Raw genomic sequence first — 20,353 nt, forward strand, 5'->3', positions numbered from 1 at the left:
TTTTTTTTTTTTTTTTCCTATTGCATCTGGGCTGACAGCTTGAACACTGAGTCGCAGCCCGCGAGACAGAAATACCAACTCAATCTTAACAGTAGTGCTGCTACCAGTTGCTATAATGATCTTAATCAAAGAGTATTGTGATAAAAAAAGGACTCTGGTTTGACTGCCTTTGGCATAGCCCAGCTATCAGTGTCCAGATTTCACGTGATGCCGTCAGAAAAGCGAACTTCCCTCTACGGCTGATCGCTCCCTAATCCATTCTCTAATAAAAGGGCATGTGTGCGGCAGCCCCAAGATCGTTGAAACTCCAGGTTATCCCTCTACACCCCAAAGCCAGCGGGAAGCCAAGGGCAGAAACGCCGCCTCTTGCTCCTTTCCCCCTCATGCCCTCCCTGCGGCAGAACCGCTGCCTGCTGTTAGGAGAAGAGACTGCACTGGGCCAAGCGAGATGTTAAAACATCTATTAACACGCACCGACCTCCCCCCATTTTTTTTCAAAACCAGAGCGCTGCCGCTGGGTGACGGAGTGGGATTTCCGCGCCGCGTTATGCCGAACACGAGCGTCGTTGGGAGGCGGAGGCACCCACGCAGCCGAGCGCCGGCGGTTCCACCAGCGTCGCAGGCAAGAGCATCCGAGCGAAAAAAGCCAGCGGGAAGGCTAAAGCCAAGGAGCGGGGCTGAAAGGAACCGAAGCGACAGCTTTGCGAAGTTGCTGATGGTATTTTCACCACCTTGTCTGGGCTTCAAGGCACGGCCGCCCACGAGCACCTCCCCTCGCGGGCTCCCTGCCGCTGCCGCGCCTGGGACCCCCCCGGACCCGGGGCAGGATCCAGCCCTGCGACGTTCGGAGCCGCGCAGGCGCAAATTACCCCCCCTGCTGCGAAAACGTTCTGGTCTGATTTGTGGCGAAATGCAACAGGTGCTACAACACAGGCGGGGGAATGTGAGGAGGAGGAGAGTAACACCAACGGGAACAAGTGCCTAGATAGACAAGACATGCACAGGGAGATGCTCTATTTAAACACTATGCCAGTTAAAAGTTAAGCAAACAAGTCGATGAAACAAATAACGCGCTCCTACCTCCCACCAACTGAGAGACACCTCGGCAGAAATAGGTCGTGTAAGTTCAGATAATGAAAGCATATAATGAAATACTATTTATGCCGCATACAACGCCACGTGGCTGCTAGATCGAGGCAGCTGTAGCAGGCAGGCTGGGTCTGCGAGCACGTTAGCAACTGCACGAAGAGGCTTCCCCTCCACCAGGCAGGCTGCAGAGGGAGAGGTCTGTCTGCAACCAGAAAGTCGTATCTCATGTGGGTCGCTGTTACGACCCAGACTGGGAGCCCGGGGAGTTGTAAAGGTTCTGAGATCCCCTCGGGTTAAAGACACCTAACGACCAGTTGAAATATTTTACTTGCGGTAGAAACAACTTACACTTGGGAAAGGATAGGAAGCAATGTGGTCTCTTTTGATAAATCTAGAAGAGAGAAAAGAAAGGAAAGGCAAGAAAAAGAAAGGACAAAAAGAGAGTCTGGTTCACCATTCCAAGTTCCAGCGTTGTCTCAGGTCAGGTTATCTTGGGTGGTGGGTGCACACAGCAAAGCTTTCTGTCGCCTTTTAAGCTCCTCTTCCAGCTGATTAGCATGGCAAACAAAGAGAGGCAGGTATTCCACAAACTCACTGCCATGAGACACGAGGTGGTCGTGCTCCCCCCTACCACCTTCACTTCTTGCTCAGTTTTTTTTTCTTCTTGGGTAATCGTCCAGCCTTTAGCTTACCAGATTTTTTGGCCCAAACATACAGTTGCTTTTGAGGCCAATCTAAGGCATTTGGCACTACAGCAGCAGGGACTGGAGCCGTGCACCCTTCCATACACTCCACGCTTCCCTGGACAGCGTTCCTTACACTAATCACAAAGGCCACAACTTGTCCTTGCGGCTTTCTGTGTCGAGCAATGTTGGAGGCATCAATTCCTCCAGCTCCTTACAGTCACGCGTGTGCCAGTGCTGCAATACAAAACATTTGAAAAGCGTCGTGCGCTTGGGACACATCTGCCTGTATCAAACCTTCCAGCCTTCTGGGAATCTGCACTGCCAGGCAAAAGCAGGAGGAGAATGGTTTTAAAAGGCAGCAAAAAAGCCAGCAGTCCGGTATCCTGGGTCGAGCCCACCGAGAAGCCAGAGAGAGAAGCTGCGGTCCACACTCCCTCCTGGGCAGAGGGCACTTTGTCCTGAAAAGACTTGAACGATGATGCTAATAATAACAACAACCTCGAAAAGCCCGAATGTATTTATACCGGGGAAAACTGAAAAACAAAGAGTTAGCATCTGTCACCAGCCCTCGCTTGCCAAGATGCAGCATGCAAAGTACTTCTCCGAGTCCAGACTGGCAATTCTGGGCAAGTCTGGGCCAGAGCAGCACGGGTACGTGATCCGGACACCGTGCCCGTGTCCCGAACTCACCAGCAGCTCCTCCGCCAAAGGGCACCCCGCAGCGTCCCCCTGGGGTCTCCAAACCCCCTGGGAGGACAGAGGACGACAAGGAGAGCGGATGCCACGGCTGGAAGGAGGCACTCCGCCCATCCCTGTTAGCATCGCGCATCCCAGCTCCAGCTGCTTGGGCCGCGTTTCATAAAATTATTTTTCACTGGGGAGAGCGAACGCCTTGCGAAGGCGTTTCAGCTCCGTGAGGGCATTCCTAGTGTCCTGCTGGAGAATCCGCTATGAAAAGCGGGAGAAATTACAGAAATACAGCTCACTTCATGGTATCTCTAAGCACAGATTAATTACTGCGGTTTAGATCGTAACAACAGTTCTGTAGCTCCTGTGCAGAGAGAGGAAGAGAGCTATTTGATGGGCAGCTATCAGAAATGGCTGAGAGACTGCAGTTACATCTGTAAACTACAAACTCTCTGTCATTTCCTAATTCACAAACCAGATTACTACTGTCTTTAAAGTTGACGCTTATTTCACCGTATTTACCAAGGATGCCAATAAATACGGTGACTTTCCTCTGTGTGCTATTACTAAAATAACTAAAGATCACTGCCTGCAGTTATTACCGGAAACAAAACAGGAACATTTTCATTTCGCTCCAGAAAAGCGTCTTTGCTAGACAGAAACATTCTTACCCTTGCATCATGCCTATTTATTGAAGAAGTAAAGCACAAACAGAAATAAGAATAATTGTTCACAGGGAGACACGAGTAGGTTTAGGTGCAACCTCAGGCTTAAGAAAAGCATTGTTTTACATAGCTATGATCAAAATAAATGATTCCTCCTTATTAGCTTCAATTAAAACAGCTATTTTGTCTGAACTTGCAGCCTCTGCATTCAAGTTGCACCAAATCCACAGCACTGTATGAAGTCATGAGTGGGAAAGGCAGCATTGGAAAAGCAACAAAACCAAGAAGTGGAACTGGTGGATATTTATTGTCCACGTCCAGGAAAGTGCCAGCAGTAATCAGTCCCCATCAGTAATGAAAAGAGAATTGCATTTTAAAATTCCTTTTATTAGACAGCGTGATGCCATTATGGCTACGCTGAATATTGATGGGAAGAGCTGACAAAATTCCCTCTTTCCCCTTTTTTCCCTTCCAGCGCTGTGTGTTTGGCAGAGGACAAGACTCGCTCTTTCGCACAGTCCCGCGAGGGAATCGCTGCGGATAAAGATGCTGGATGCAGGAGAAAGCCCGATGCTGAAAAACTGTCACCTGCCAGGCCAGGCGGCAGCGCTGCTCTTTAGTCGCTGGCCCCTAGACACCTACAGATTGCTACTTATCACCCCAGGTAGCAGCAACGCAGCTGGATGAGATTCTGCCAACAAGGAGAAGAATAGGAATAATAATAATAATTAAAAAAAAAAAAAAAAATTAGAATGCTGCCTCAAAGCCTTTTCGCCCTGGAAGGGATGGATGCACGCAGGGGTGCAGCGGGTACCGGGGGCTCGGTGGCTGGGAGCGGTCCAGCAGCGACGGGTCCAGTCCCCACCCCAGAACTGGAACCAGGATCCAAACCCATCACGCATTTGTACTGATGCCAGCCTCCAGTGCGGAATAACTGAGCTCTCACTGCTAAAAAGGCCTCTTTGAAAGTATCTGAGCGTCTTACATAAGATTGCTATAAACCGGCACCAAAAAAGAAAGCAAGTAATTACGCTACTCCCTTGTGAGCTTTGATTCTGTGCTGTTTGGGAATAATCTTAGGATTTTTTTGTTAGGCTTACGAGGGTAATGCAGAGAACAGCAAAGGTTTGGAGGTGGGGTGGTCTAGCTTTCAAGCTCCTATGTAAAAAGCAGGTTTCCTTAGAATTTCACAGCCTCACAGGCACGACTAGAGAGAAGCAGGAGACATTTCTGCCCTTTCCTAGCAGCTTATGTATTATTCCTTAAAAAATAAAAAATAATAAAAAGGAAGAGAAAAGAAAAACTTTCAGAGAAATGTGGTGCCTTTATTCCCTTGTGTTGTTTAAACCTTTTTTCATGGCACCACACAATGAGCTTTCTTTGGGAAGCAGAACAGTAGCTTTTCCTTAGACCACAGTAAAGCAGTTACAGCTTCAGTGCCTTGAGAAGGTGGTGGATAAAATAAAAAAAAATAAAAAAAAAAAAAAAAAAGGAGAAGAAGAAGAAACCAAAAGAGAAAGAGAATGAATGAGGGTATGATAGGGAACTTGAATCACTGAGAGAAAGGGAGGGGAAAAAAAAAAAAAAAGAAGAAAAAGGCATCAAGTGTAGATATAATTGCAAAGCACCAGCACACTTCTGGCACCGAGGAAAAAAGGAATTGTAGATGATTCGGGAGTATGACAAAGAATCCCTTCAACAAGTTGTCTTTTATCACAACTTTGCTGCTATACAGCTACACTGCAACAGGGAGAAATTGCATCACGTCAACAGCAAGTTTATAAAGATAAACTGACTCTGAAGACAGTGGAAATATGCTGGCAGTTACCTTGTGCTTTGCTTATCACACGGCAATAAATTTACGGAGAACAGCACAACCAGGATATTAGAAACAAAAATACACTTGTACCTAAAAGGGTCAGCTCCATATATTCTGGGCTGCAGCAGCTGCCCTCGGGGGTGGCAAGGTCCGAACCAGCCTCTGCCGCCGAGCCCCCCACCCCCCTGGGCCACCCCGGCTCCCAGTCGCCGTCCCCGCGAGCCAACCCGAGGGGCCTGGAAATTCAGGCTCTTGTCTAAAACAGAGCAGCTCCGCACGCCAGCTGTTACAAAACAGGGCGACGTCTTTCTTCGCAGCGACGATTGAAGCCTCGCAAGACAAAGCGCAGTAACGCTGTTAGCTAACGGCTAAAATATTGACCGCGGACGGGTGACTGAGCGCCACATCATATTTTTTGGCCCAAGGAGGTGGCAGGAAACCGAGAGCAGAGAACAGCTAAAGGGCCCCGCCACCACCTCGTGAGGGAACCGAAAGCGCAAGGTTGAAGACCGTGTCTGTGGGGACCAGAGAAACCTTTACAAAAAGCACCCGCCCCAGCAAAACCAGCAAAGCCTAAACGACGAATGAGTTAGGAGCTCAGGAGTGAAATACTCTTCACCACCTCCTTCTGATGGTTCCCCGGCCGGGGTGGTTGTGCTGTTGTACTGAAGGGCTTCTCCCGCTTCTTTCCGTAGGCTCCTTCGCCCTCCTCCCCGGCCTCACCCCTCCGCCCCATCCCGCAGAACGGCTGCTGGTTTAAATGCAAATAGTGCACATGCAGGCACAGGATCTTTTTTTAAATTCTGAAAGCTGAGACTTCTAAGTTTATCTCAGAAGGACACTGGAAAGATGAATAGAGAGAAATTATGCAGAGAAAGAGAAAATATTCAAAGAGTAGAATTATGTATGCATAATTGCCTGGCTCCCTGGGGTGCCTGGGCGAGTACACCAAGTCACTTTGTGAAATCATTCCCCACAACTCCTGTATCCTAATTATAGTGCTGTAAGTGGGGAGAAGCTAATTTTTAAACAGTCCTGATGGGGTAACTGGAAGAACCGTGAGGATGCTGTTAACCCCTTGCCTACTGAAGGTCTTCAAGCAAAGAAGCAAACACAGAAGAAATAAAGGAAATGCCGGCAAACCCAATGCACTGTCCTCTGCTTGACTGAAAGGTGTCCAGTATGAGAACCAAGCAAGCACAAGCCTTCACGCTAGAGGAGAAAAAGGGCAGACCTGAAGAAATAGGGCAGAATGAAAAAAACCACCAGTAAACATGACCTCTGCCCAGACTTCAAAGAAGGCTGGAGTCAGCGTTATGGTGCTTCTGTGTCCCTTTCCCCTGCACAGCACGTTCTCAGCCAAAAGCTTTCTAAGCCCCAAATACGCCCGCACGAGAACCACTTTATCCATCCAGAAAACGCACCCACAGCCCTGTGGTACCTCGGCACGTCCCCCAGTGCAACAGGACTACTTGCAGCAGAAAGAACACAACGTGGTGCTCGCTGGAAGCAGCCGGTGGGTTCGCAAGGGGAGGTACCTGGTTCCAGCGAGGATCTGCTAATGCGACGCCTCATCACGCCCACGGGAGTCACAGACACCGACGCAACAGCAAGTGAGAAAGGTCAAAACGATGCAACTTTGATCCATTACCTATGCACTGCTCGAACCTGACTGTGTTCACAGAAAAAATAAAAGGTAATAGCACAGCAGCCCTGCCTTAAACCCGTGCTCTCACGCTGCCCTGCGATCTCAGCTAATGCAGAAATCAGCCACCAACCGCCTTCCATTCTTGCCATGCTCAACAAGTTTAAGCTAACTAAAACCACTCCTCGAAGTCCCTAAACTCAGATATTTTGACAAAACTGTCACTAGTATTTTGACCAAATTCCCTCTAAATTTCTCAGCCTGGTAATGTTTGTTCTCATTTGCTACAAACCCCTTAAAACATTCCAGCTAACATTGTTTTTCCTTGTTGGAAGAGATGCAGGCACACAATATCAAAGAGGAAAAAGGATAAACCACTCCATTGACCTATCTTAGGCAGGTGCAGAATTATTTTTTCCCTCAGCCCTGCCTTGCACAACACCACTAAGAGCATGAAAACACCACTTAGGGCTTCCTCGCCACGGCTGGCAGGGACGCAGCACGTGCGCCGGGCTGCGGCTGTTTCAGCCCACTCCAGGCAATACCTGAACTCCAACATCTGTCGCCGAGAGAGAGAGAAAAGCAAAGGCTTTCACTCCAGGTTGCATTATTTTGAATCCTCTGGCTATTTGGGTCTTCCTATTTCTACAACGCTTATTCGGGGAGGGCCTCCCGCGGCCGCCCCCCCAGCAGAAGCCACCCCATGGAGATGGATCTGCTTCAGCGTGTGAGAAGATACGAGTCTGGGTAATGGAAGGCAGACATTTGTAGTTCCCCTCTCTGAGAAAAGCCACCTCCAAAATTTTATAGATATCCATGGGATTTAAGACCAGAAGATCATTTAAGAGGACCTCCTACAATAATAAGCAATTAAATCTTACCCAGTCACCTCTTTGTTGAGGCCAATTATTTGTTCAGAAGAGAATTTCCAGAAAGACGTGCTTGACTTCAAGCACTGATCTCAGCACGTGAAGAACTCTTAGCACAGTCCCACAAGTGATGAACCCTCTGCCAAGCCCATATTAATATCTAACCCTTACGGTCAGAAAATTAAATATTCAAGTGAAATTGAATAGGGTTTTTTTTGGCCAAAGTAATAGACATAATTTTACTACTTAATCCCATCATATTGTCTCAAGCTCACTCAAATTACAGCCATTTGAACTGTGATCTGAGCTCCCCTGTGCTTAATGAACTAATTAAGACCAAGGACAGCCAAACTTCCCAACTTCCTGAATACTAAAATCTTTGTCTGGCCAAGAGCCGCAGGACGGGCAGCACACGGTGTGCAAAGGGAAAGGAGAGGAGCCAAGAGCAGAAGCAAGTCCCAGGTGGGCAACTTGGCCCCAGGCGCACCCCAGTGACCCTCTCCTCCCCCAAATCGGCTGTAAGGCAGGGGGAACAACCACGATGGGTTGGAAAAAAGAAAAATCAGTACAGACTAGAAGAGATAGTTATTCTCCTATGTATTTTTTAAATATTTTTTTTTTTTGGAAAGGAGCATTCTGCTCAGTCTCAAGAAAACATGTCATTTACAGATCTTCACTGGACACGTGAAGGACCAGACCTGCAATGCCATTCCTGGGGGAGTAAGAGGTGACAGCAACAGTCAGGGACTCCTTTATGGGACTCAAGGGACCCAGACCCACCTTTCACTCTTCCAGAAGAGGAGCACAAGCACCAAAAGAACAGGATATTCTGAAGTTGTTGCTCTTGCCAAAAGCCAACACAAACTGCACCATTGTCTTTTCTCTCTGAACAAAGATCATTCCAGCATTCAGAGAAAAAACAGTAAGTTCTAACAGGAAAACCTGACAGAGTGCCTCAAAAACCTCGCTCTTCAGGGCACTTCCCCCAAAAGAGGACGATTCTGGTTCACAATCTTGGTTAGGGTGGTGGTGGGATTCCAGCTCTCCCCTGTTGATGCTGTCTTTGAAAACCTCAGCAAGGAGAGCTCAATCTAACCAAGTTCAGACGGTCCCTCAGGAGAGCAGGTTTCAGCTTGTACCTCATATCACTCCCTGCCATGTCCTCTCCAACAAGGGGAGGATGAAACAACCACGAGGACTTAAGTAGATCTGGGACAGCATCTAGATGTGGCGCACAAGGTCAGAACTCTAAAATATAGCTAGACAATCTCATCTGTGCAAATTTACTTTTCCTGTTCTTAGGAGAAGAGAGGAAATAAAAACTCTGGGATAATAACATTTAAAAACAGATGCAAAGGAAGAGTTTTGAGGATGAAAAGTAGGGCTGGGATCACAACGTGATGACGGGAGCACCTCACCTCCAGCTCGGAGCTGGACCCAGATCGGTAACGAACCAAGAATTTCCTGATAGGTAGTTTATTGCTGAGCCTGGTTTTGAGCCTGCCATAGACAACAGCAGCATGATAGCCTCCTACCTGACAGTACAACAGAAATTATAACACCTAAGCAGAGAGTGAAATTGCTGTCTGCACTTAAAAATGGTCCTGTCCGAACAAAGATTTGTAAATACATTTGCACTACCTGGGTTAAATCCTCTGGGTGAGCTTCAAGGGTTGTCAATATAAGACCCACCAACCACACTAATTTCATATTCTCATTATTAAATGTCAAATGCCCAAAGGTATTCCGAAAGAAGAAACGCGCACAGACATCACGATGATATAACCCTAAATTCAGCTTGACGCAGCGTCATTGCGTTTGCCATCAGCAGACGTTGGGGGAGGAGGTCAGAGTGGGCAGAAAGGTCACAAGGGTGAGGTCACAAGCTTACTCAATGACTTTGTAACGCCAGCTATGTCTACTGCCCTTTTATATTGTCACTTCTTGCTAACAAGATGTTAGAGAAGAGTTTAAGGAGGATCTGTAGGCACAGAAGATATTCCTGCAGGAGTCTGTTCAAACCACTTTCAGCGTAACACAAGAGTAGGTTTGGAAGTGTCAGAAGGACACAGCAGGATGGTACAGAGGCTGAGATGGCAGGGCCAAGGGCCATTGGGCAAGGGCAGGAAGGAGGATCCCTGGAAGAAGACTGAATTCAGGCAGATTTCCCAAAGAATTTGCAGATTGGCTACGAGAGTGCCAGGGGACTGAGGACAAATCCACCCTAATTGCTTAGCCGGGTCCTTGGTGTCTCCTGGAGACAGATGATCATGTTGAATTGGGCCACTCCATAGTGGGGAGGTTCTGAGATGGGTCATCATGCAACGTAAGATCCAACCAAGTCCTACCCCAGAGTCAGTCCCTCAGCAACACCAGAGAACAGGCCTAGAGGAGCAGAGTACACGTGTCACTCTTCCACCCTCAGAGCTTCAAGTCGGTGTGGATGATCTTATAACGAGATCGATGAATCCTGATATAGCAGCACTTGAGATAAATGTTGCTTCAGAATGGCTCTTGTGTGAGTATTTGGAGTGAAGAGGAGCTTGGGAGGGACAGATGACAAATGAGAAACAAAGGAACATCACCAGCTGTTGGAAGCACTGTACTACCTTTTGTACAAACCCACCTTTCCCGGGGTGATACTTAGAACTACCTGCAAAATTATTTCCTATTTCCAAACCTTCTTCCTGTAGCACTTGCAAAAGCTTTTTTGCATCCACGCAGAAAACAGCTACGGACGTGGATGACGCAAAGAGAGCTGCTCCTTTGCAATTTGCTCAGAGGTACTCCTGCAGCCAGGCAGCCCCGGATGAGTGGCATCCACAGCAGCTTTTGCATCCATGCTCGTGTAGGTGAGCACATCTCCCTCAGCTCCGTGTAGGTGAGTGCTGTGCTCACCTCCTCCCCGGGTTCTTCGAAGGGATGAACTCCAAAATCCCGAACATCACAAACCTCACGCTGCTGCGGACCTGCCAGGCCGCCGGCACGTTACAACAGTTAAAACACCTCCAAGAAGACCGCAACGGGCTACACGACTGAAATGCCTCCAGATAGACCACAACCACGTCGACAGAAAAAAAAAACAATCAGCCTAATGCCTCTCGGGGCAAAGCTGCCAGCCAGCATTGCACAGCGCGTCTGCACGAGCACCGGAGGCTCGCATCTGCCAACGGAGCCAACCCCGGTCCCCGCAAAGCCACGAGCCAGCGAGGAGCCGAGGCACACCAGTTTGAGCAGGACATAATCTAGGACACAAGCTCATAGGTAACAAACAGCTTCTTCAGGGACCCGAGTCCCATGATCACATGATGTTTAATTGCTGCATTGACTTTAATTAAAAAAAAAAAAAAAAAAACAAACAAAAAACCAACTGAAACAACAACAACAAAAAAACCAAACACAAAAAATTAAGAATGTTCCCCCAACCTTCGGCCAGGTAAAATCACGTAAAAGCTCTCAGCTCTAGCTGGCGCAATGGACAGTATCACAAAGGGGAGGGAATGTTTATAAAACGTTTTTAAACAATTCAATTTTCAAGCAATTTGTGCGCAGCGGCAGTAGGCAGCCTTGACTGCAGCAAACAGACAGCAGGCTGGATCAGTTGCAGGGTGGAGGTGGGTGCAGGAAAGCAGGAGCAGCAGACTGTGGCATTGAGGCTAATAGCTTTGTAGCAATTTATTCAGTGAGAAATACTGCATGGAGTGACATGGGGGTCTGGGCTGAAAGTAGGCAGAGAATATGGCAATGCCTGGGAGGGAGACGGTCCCCAACTTCAGGGCGGCAAAGAGCAGAGAGGATCAATATCAAACACTCCAGGAAGAGCAGGAAACTCGTTTTCCCTTACAAAAAATAAGTAAATGACAATTAACGGATCCAATCAGGCCATCTGCAAAAAAAAAAAAAAAAAAAAATACAATGGTGTTGGAAGAGTCGTCACACGAAAAATCCCCAGCAAGGTGAAAGCTCCAGCGCCGTCACAGCATCGCTCCTGCTACAGTCCTTCCTTGCAGTCTGCACCCTCAGGGGTTCAGTGGCCCTGTCACCTCACTCCAAACCAAAATCCTGTTGCCTGCAATGGGGACGGGCTCTTCGTTTTCTGTACCAATGACACGGGAAACCCCATGGAATAATTTCCATCTCCTTCCCCAGCTTGGTCCCATCTCCCTTCTTCAGCAGCAAAGCTTTACCTGGAGACATGCCACCGTGTCCCCTCTCCCTGGTGGCCTTCGTCCACACTTTGGATAAATATTTAAAGAATGGACAGGGAGAGCTAATTTTGGGATAGAACAAAGGGAAATGGCTTTCTGGAACCTGGTTTTGACAAACGAGCAAAAATATCGCATTCAATCCTTATGCGTGTCCTGTGATGCAGGCTCAAGAGCCCTGGATCCCCTTGCAGACAAAATTTGCTCTGAATTGCTCCTGCTAGTGTTTGCAGCCCAAGGATAATGCGATGCTCTTTCCACATCACACCATCTCCATGCCCAAGCACATATGGTCTGGCTAAATAAGAAGCCTTAGAAAGGCTGTCAACAAGACTAGAGGAAGGTGTGCATCTGTGCAGAAACATATGCATGCCCCAGCACTGCACAGTGAGCCACGAAAAGGATGCTCGTGCCCAGAATCCTCCCAAAACCAGCCCGGGTCCAGCAGAACTGTGGTGCAGGACCAGTGAGGCTGCTGCTGCCACTTTCCCAAACCCTTCCCCTCGCTTCCTTTGTGCTACGTGACTGAAAACCCATCAGTCCGCTTCCAAGGACCCTCTTGCCAGGATATTTAAAGGTGATGCTCCCTCTAAATTCAACCAGCCCAGGCTTTCACAGCATTGCTGCTCCGGCCCTCATTTATATACCCACTTACATGTTTGCTTGAAAGTACGTGCTTTATGTTCACCTAGGCAAATCTCCCCCGTGGTACTAAAAGCAATGGAATAATCTACTATTTCAACTCACATCCCTTAGAGAATTCTGCAGTTTAAAAAAAAAAAAAAGAAAATGAAAAAGAAAAAAAAATGGTTGAATTTGATTAAACCTTTGGAATCTCTCCAATATTTCCAGTTATTCCATCTGTAGAAACACTCTACTGGCACTTGGCACATTTATAGCATTAACTGCCTTCTAAATCAGCAGCAGTTCTGCCTAACAATTTGGCATTTGCACACTGCCTTGTAAATTACCCACCTTACATCTCTGGGTACGAGGACCGTCCCCTCCAAAAAGCTTATGACTGCCTTGTAGAAATCCTTCAGGAAGAAAATATCTTCTGATGGGCTTGTCTCTTGACAAAAAGAAGGGGGGAAATGGCATTCAGTGGGCACGGTATTAACACCATGGCTCATGGTGTTACTATGGCAGTAAAATGAAACCCAATGCAACCAGCTGGTTGCTATACTGCTATTAGAGCCTCTTTCCTGGTTTTGACCTTTCTAGAACTCTCCAAAAGGCATTAATCTGTTCAAAATCCATCCAGGATCTAAAGTGCGACGCGAGGTGAAGGTGTTGGCGACGCGGTCCTCCCAGCGGGCGCCGCGTAGGGAACAATTACGATTCTGCCGGCGAGGATTTGCTTGCTTTTTTTTTTTTTTTTTTTTCTTTTTTGTGCTACCCCACCGCAAAGTCAGGAACCAGGCACAGAACGGCTGCAGCTCCAAATCAAGCCACAAAGCAGCAGGAAACCACTCAGCAATATCAGCAGCGATTTGTGCATTTCTTGGTTGAAAACAAAGAGCGGAGAAGGTCGGCATTATTACCTCCCTGCTTCCAAGTCGCCTCTCCTCTTTTGTCTACCCAAATCACTGGAGGCAAAAAACCTCCCCTTCCCAAACAGCTCCTGGCTCCAAGCTCTTTTGAAAACCCTTTCTCCTTATCTTTATCCACACTTGACCCATTCTTCTTACGCCTCCCCCTCGACAAAGTGTAGGAAAATCACCAAATTACGCGCCCAGCTCGTGCCCTCCTGCAGAACAGCCTTCTTCCTTGCCTGCACCTCAGACCTTGTTTTCTGCTGCTGAGCTGCGCTCTGTTCAGCCAGTCCTTCCTAGCACGGATTTGGTCTACAGACTGTAGGGGGAGAGGGAAAAAAAAGATAAAAAAAAAAAAAAAAAAAAGGAAGAAAAGGACAAGGCAAGAAAGAAAAGAAATGCATCAAGTCAACTCTCATCCTCCTGCCTTTTGCTTCTAAAATATGCTTTATTGATTTTTATATGTATTATGACCATGTAGCATTAGAAATCTAGGGTCACCTGAGGACTTGGAGACAGTCACTGGGCCGTGTGTCGCGACCGCTTGGAATTTGACAGCAAGACAGAGTTCAGAGCTTTGTGCTTAAAAAGGGCTGGCCGTGGTGGTTGGGGCTGAAAAGGAATTTCCTTCTTGTTTTGCAGGTAGAGATCCAACATGGGGAGCTGAACCACTCCGATCCTGTCCCACAAGAAGTAGTGACTCCAACTGGCTTGATCATTATAATTCTTTTGAAATGAGTGACTTAGTTAATGCTCCCCATACTAACATTTTGAAAAAAATCGCATTTTTTTCTGTGCTTTTGTATTCTATACTCTTCCCTCGCCAGGCGCGTTTTCTTCTTGTAGCTCCAAGGAGGAATGATTTCCCTTGCCTGCAGTTAACTGCAGAGAGCGACCCGCAGCACCAAGGACCCACAGTCTTCATCATCTGTTTTCAATCGGTTCACCAAGCGGAGCAGGGTCCCACCGTACGTCCCATTGCGTATGGGTAAGACCTGGTCCCGTATCCATGCGTGTGGGTGCCGAGGCACCTATAGTTTCCCAGTAAATAGCTTAACCCACCCCTCTGCAAGGGGCTGGGGGGGACTCGGTGTCACTGGGCCACCAGAAGATGCTGTTGCCCCCAGAGCTCGGCAACGCGCCCCAGCGCCAGTGAGCCCCTCGTGCCTCCAGCCCGGGCCCTGGGCGAGGTGTAGGGGCTTCTTGTAAGGCACCTGCAATGCTCCAGCACAGCGGGGCTGGAGCAGGACGAAAGGATCGTCGCCGTGAGGCTTAGAGAGGGAGAGAGGTGAGCTGAGCTAAAGGCTCCCACAACCAGGGCTGCGAGAGGGCGGCCGGGGGGGGGGCACCGGCCCCTGAGAGCACCGGGAAAACAGCAAAGCCTCAACCCTGCGGATGCTTTGCACTTGATGAAAATGTCTGCTCCCTCACATACACAAAATTAAAAAAAAAAAAAAAAAAAAAAAAAAATTAAAAATAAAATAAAAAAAAAATAAATACAGCTCTCCCTGCAGCCAACAATGAATACTAGATGACTGCCTTCTCAACATGAGAGCAAAAGGGCAAATGAATCACATTACACTCCATGAATAAAAACAGTCTTAATGCAACAGTGACTTAATGATTTCATTTTCAACGCACTAGACAGTTTGGCCTCGTTTGCAGAGGTGCTGAGCACCCCTGAGTCCCACTTCAGCTAATGGGGACAGCAGGCACTTTGTACCTCAGGACTCCCCCCCGAGCCCCATAGGCACCTAGGAAATTCCCCGACCTGGCAGGGAGGCTTTCCCCGACGTCTGGGAAATTAAAAGCTGATAAGCAGGGATGAGCCTGAGCCAAAGACCTCGGCTCTCGACCTGCTGCACCCGGATGTGTCCTCGGGCAGGTGGGATTAGGGATTGCAGCTCTGTTTCAACTGTGCTTTTATTTTTCATGTAGTGAAGAGGAACCAAGTCCTGACCGCAGCGACTCGCAGCAGAGAGCAAGCCCTGCTCGCGGGGATGTTTGTCGCCGGCACCGGGAGGCACCCAAAGCATTTTCCTGGCCCCACTCTGCCTGTCCCCCAGGCACAGCTGAAGGAGATAGCAGTACCAGCCACTTGAAATGAAGAAAAAAGGCATTTCCAAAGCACCCCCTTCGCAAAAGGCTCATGGAGCAGGGATGGAAAAGCAAGCTGTGGAGGGGCAGCAGGACGGAACCACATCCCACGGCCGTTGCGTTATCGGGAAGGGGCTTCTGCAGCAGGACAAAGCCACCCAAGCAGCACCACCAGCACACACAGAGATCGTGAAGAAACCCTGCTCGGACCCTGTTGGGGTGCCAAACATGCCACACCCCCTTCCTGAGCTTTTTGGGCTCCCTGTGGCATTTAAAACAAGTCCTGTTCCCACTTTGCTGGGTAAACCTTGCTGTTTAAACGAAAACACCTTCCTGCACTGGCAGCGTTTCTCAGAGCAAGCCCTGGAGTCCACGTCCCTGGCACAGCCAACACGCTGGCGGTGCGGATGGTGTGAGCTGCACCCTGGCCTTGGCACCATCCTTCTCGTGAGGAATTAAAAAAAAAAAAAAAAACCACCCCAAAACAAACCTTCACTATTTCCCTGTGTCTGTTTGGAAAATACATCCCAGGACAGACAACCTCCCCAAAACAACATCAGTCCTCTGGCAAACAAAAAGAAGTCAAAATGCAAACTATTTATTGCCAAAACCTCTTCCTTCGTTGTAAAGCACTGTTTAATTTTATCCCTTAGGCATCTATTATCTCATAGCCCATATTATTTTTCCAGCTATTACTGCTTAATTTTCCCCATCCAAAAAGTACGTACAGACACAAGCCAATTTCCGTCTTGGCATAATTGTTTATGAGAAACAAACAGCTGTTTCACTGGGGTCCTCACAAATAGCTGGTGAATCGATGCTTCTCGTCTCTTCATTAGCTTCCCGCAAGAAACCAGCTGCCGTCACGTGTCCTCTGCCGCCGAGCATCGTCACCCTCCCGGCCACCACCGCTAACGAGCGGGGACCCTCGCTCGCTCGGGGGGACCTTGCAGGGGGAGGGGGGAAAAAACCAGAGCCCCTCGTTCACAAACTGGCCCTGCGGTGGAAATAAGGGCCGACGCTGAGCATAAACATTTCTTTCCCCGCTTTAAATAAATTTTCTTCCCCCTGCTGCATTTTAATCAGAGCTTAAAATAAAAAGTAAAAACCATGGCTAATGGAATATGCTTATCAGAATGCTTGGACTGTTGCTTTTTTCACATTTCTGGTAGAATTTAGTTTTGTTGGGTCTTTTTTTTTTTTTTTTTTTACTTTCTACAGGGTCTGAAAGTTTTTTGCAAAATGCTACCGCTGGCCGCGTGAGTAAGCGTAGGAGGTGCTCAAGGTACAAAGTGCGTAACTCTCATTTTAGGGGGAGCGTGGCAATGTGACTGCCTGTGCAGCGGCACAGGAGGGAGCAGCGAGCACCCGACAGAAGTGGAGGGTTGCAGAACAGACCCCAGGAAACAACCTCTGCTTCCCAGACTATAGCACAGAGCCGACAAAGAACGGTAAACAAGCTTAGGAACTCAGATTTTTTTTTAAAAAAAAAAAAAAAAAAGATTGAAGCAATTAAGGAATATGCAAAATTGCATAATATTGTGAATGCATACAAAAAACTAGTCAGAGTTATTAGCAAATCTGGGAAAGACGAGGAGCGTCTGGGCGTGTGAGATGGACAGAAAGCTGGGTGCCAATTCTGGTCTGCACTCCCCTGAGTATCTTCCATGTAGAAATGTGTAATTCAGCCCAATTCCAGTTTGGGTTAAACATTTGCTGAACGGCCGCTGACATTATTTTCCCTTCACACGCAGCTGTTTACGGTAGCGGGGGGGGTACTAGGGGACCTCACTTTTCACACCGCAAAGCGCCCACACGCCCAAGGGTTCCCCAAGGAAGAGCAGGCAGAAGGGGATTTGTGGTTACAGAAGGGAAAGAGAAAACATTTTTTAGGGACCACGCAAGAGCTTAAATGGGCTCAAGCACCTGGGTAGGGGGGCAGAGCATCTCTCACCACCGCCCCCATCTCGGCTGGGAGGCCTTTGGGGACAGAGCCTCCGTCAGACACGGGGATGGCAGCACGCCTTTCCAGCCCAACTCCTCACCCCAACCTGCCACGCACAAGGCCAGAGGCTTTTCTTCTGCTCCTCCTTCACTGTAATACTTTATTCACGCTTCCGCCAAAAGGCGTTGCTCACCTTTTCCCTTTCTGTCACCCGTCCTGGCTTTAGATGCTCAATTAAAAAAAATAAAAAAGCTCCAAAAGCAGTTTGCAAGCCTCAGTGCTTTGCAACGCTCTCGTCTTGTCCAGTGGGTGTTACCGCAGCAAATAGAAATTGCAAGCAGAGGCCGAATGGCAATGAGTCAGGAAGGCAGAAAGGCGTGAAAACAAAATGAATGGAAAGGCAATAAACCTGCAATATTTCACCATTGGTACTGAGTTCCTGGATAACCTCCATCTATCAGCGTTATCAGTGCCTGGGAGCTCACCAGAGCTGTGCTTACAGTACACTAGTGACACCGGCAGAGAAGAGGCGGTGGCCACGCGGGTGCATCACCGTGCCACGGGCTGAGGCCACCGCAAGCTGTGGCAAGGGCAACGGCCATCCACCAGCCCCAGCACCTCGGGGTCCTCCTCCAGAACAAAGAGAAAAAAACACTCGAGCTTTTACGGGCGTCCCACATGAAACGGGAGAAAACTGCCGGGGCAATGCCAAACGGCAAGATGCCCCAGCCGAGGAGAGGGACCGAGCGAGGGAAGGGATCGATGATGGATGAACGTGCTGAAACGCTGTCCTGCTCGGGGCCCTGGCTGTGAAGGAGGAAAACGGCTCACAGGCCTCGGGTCTGACTCCAGCAGCCAACCAGGTGTGCTGCTTAAGGAATGAAATCCTGAGGAATATGTCTAAAAAGGAAAGTTGTTCCCTGCAAAAAGCTGGAGGGCGACGCAAGGAATCAAATTAGAAAAAGCAGACTCTTTTCCAGACACCCCCAAAAACCACTAGTGCCCCTTCATTCCCCATTCCTCGTGAAGTCTTAATGTGTAGCAGCTCCTCTTCGGGGTAACGATGGGCAATCCTCCTTTTTCTAGATCTACAGAGAGATTATAAAAACATTACTAGGAAACGGAGGATGGGGACTACCTCAATCCTTTATTTTCCAGAGCATCAAGTCCAAAATATCCTGCCAGTCCACTTTTAGAAACAACCTCTGATTTTTCTCTCCTGCGTAGAACAACCTAGACAGCCTCCTGCAACTCCTGCCCATCGCTGCCCAGCCCTCGCACCATCCCTGCCACGGCAGCAGGAGACCCAGCCACAATTTCAGTGCAAAAACCAGTCGCTTACGGGCTTTGCCCGCCAGCCAGGCTCACGGCATTACACAGAGAGCTGGCACCCTCCCACCCCCTCAAAAAAAAAAAAAAAAACGGGGCTCTGCGTCCCCCTCGATGACCTACAGCTTAGACACAGGTCCAAGGCTGCAAATAAAAATCACCACTCTCTCCCCGAAAAGAAGTTAATTCCCCATTAGCATTGCAGAAAACTCAGGCAGCCAGCAAGAAGAAAGCTTTTTAAAGAGATATAAAAACAGGATTTTTGTATTGAAACACATGCCACAGATGGTGTAGCAGACGAGGATTAATTCATGAATCATATTTCTTAAATGATACAATCTCTCTTTTCACTTCCATACTTTCCCTTTTTGACTCAGAAGCAGGGATTTAAGATGCCCTTCCCAGATATGAATTTTGCATGAACAAACATTGCAGGGGTAAAAAAAAAAAAATTTAAAAAATGGCAGCAATAAACCAGAAAACCCAGATGTTTAGAGCTAAGTTCTCAAATGTAAGCGGATGCATATCCTGTCCATCTATGAAAGAACATGTGTGGAAATGCAATATATGCAGGCACAGATCTGGGACTAGGGTGGGAAAACGCATTCCCTAACATTTGGAGATTACTAATGCTTCAGCCAGGGTTCTGAATTTCACAAAAGCTGATTTTCTATCTCCTCCTATCTTATCCGCCACCCTCGCAGCAAAAGAAAAGCCTGAAGGCAAACATTTCCACCGAGAGGGCCTCCTCGCTCTGCCGTTTGGGTTTGTCCCTCCTCCAGCCCCCACTAATGCTTTCCTTTGGAAAATCCTGGCGCAGGCACCGCCAGGTTGCTCTCCAGGAAAAGCTCGCGGAACCCCCAAAACCAAGGGGACTGCAGAAGGCAACAGCAAGCCAAAACATCCTGCATCACGCAAACACATCTACCGTAGCCGAGTAATGTTTTAAGTGGGGGGAAGAAAAAAAAAAAAAAAAAAAATAAGAGAAGGAAATGACAAAAGAGCTCTTCAATAGGTGGGAGACGCTGAACTCCCAGCTCCTTCTCGACTGGAAAGCTCTTTGCAGACCAGCCCAACTCATGCACAGCCCGACCAGGCGCCTGTGCAGAACCACCGCTCGCACCCGGGGAGGAGCGCAGATCCAGCCGAGGCGAGAAGGAATAGTGCCAAGGTTCAAAAGTCCCAGCACGCTGCCCTTCTGGGCACCTTCTCACCTGCAAAAGGTGCTGCTGTACCTTTCTTTCACCATCAAATCAGCATTCCAGTCGGTTTTTTTTTCCACTTTGCACAGAAAGCAGCTGCGTAGACGCTTAACAGCTTCTCTATGCAGCCTTGCACTTGCTATTGTAGCTTAACACACGAAGCTTCCAGTTAGAAAAAAGGTGAAAAAAAGTTACTTACCCTTAAATTATTTCAACCATTCCCTGCTTTGTGTATGATGTGGGCTTCTCTTTTGGTTACTATTTCCAGGTTTGGTCTTTGGGTAGGTGAATGGAAGAGGAGAATGAAAGGAGTTGTATTTGATGACGATGGAGACTGTAAAATAAAGAGAAGTACTTTAGTGCAGAACAGTCCTCTCTATACATACATATCAAATTAAGTTAAATTAAATTAGTGACACCTACATAAAATGCTTCCTACTGTTTTTATGCACACATACAAGTATCACAACTGTCAAGGAAAACGCAGCCATCAGTGATACGGCGGGGGGGGGGGGGGGGGGAAAGAGCAATTTCTAAAATGGAAGATAAAAAAAAAAAATCTAGCATAACAACCAGCATT

The 20,353-nt window shown here is 48.1% G+C and overlaps 1 protein-coding gene across 2 annotated transcripts in view; it reads right to left on the bottom strand.

The window, feature by feature from the left end:
• NEXMIF (neurite extension and migration factor) overlaps nucleotides 1–20,353 on the bottom strand; it is a 170,109-nt gene that overhangs the window by 34,320 nt on the left and 115,436 nt on the right. For both annotated transcript variants that reach the window (XM_042807217.1, XM_032983375.2), the window contains exon 2: nucleotides 19,973–20,107. The gene's annotated coding sequence lies outside the window, so the exon portion shown is untranslated. The remainder of the gene's footprint in view (nucleotides 1–19,972; nucleotides 20,108–20,353) is intronic.

Source organism: Tyto alba, unplaced genomic scaffold, assembly GCF_018691265.1.
Source record: "Tyto alba isolate M040663 unplaced genomic scaffold, T.alba_DEE_v4.0 Super-Scaffold_5, whole genome shotgun sequence".
In the NCBI taxonomy this organism is placed as follows: domain Eukaryota; kingdom Metazoa; phylum Chordata; class Aves; order Strigiformes; family Tytonidae; genus Tyto; species Tyto alba.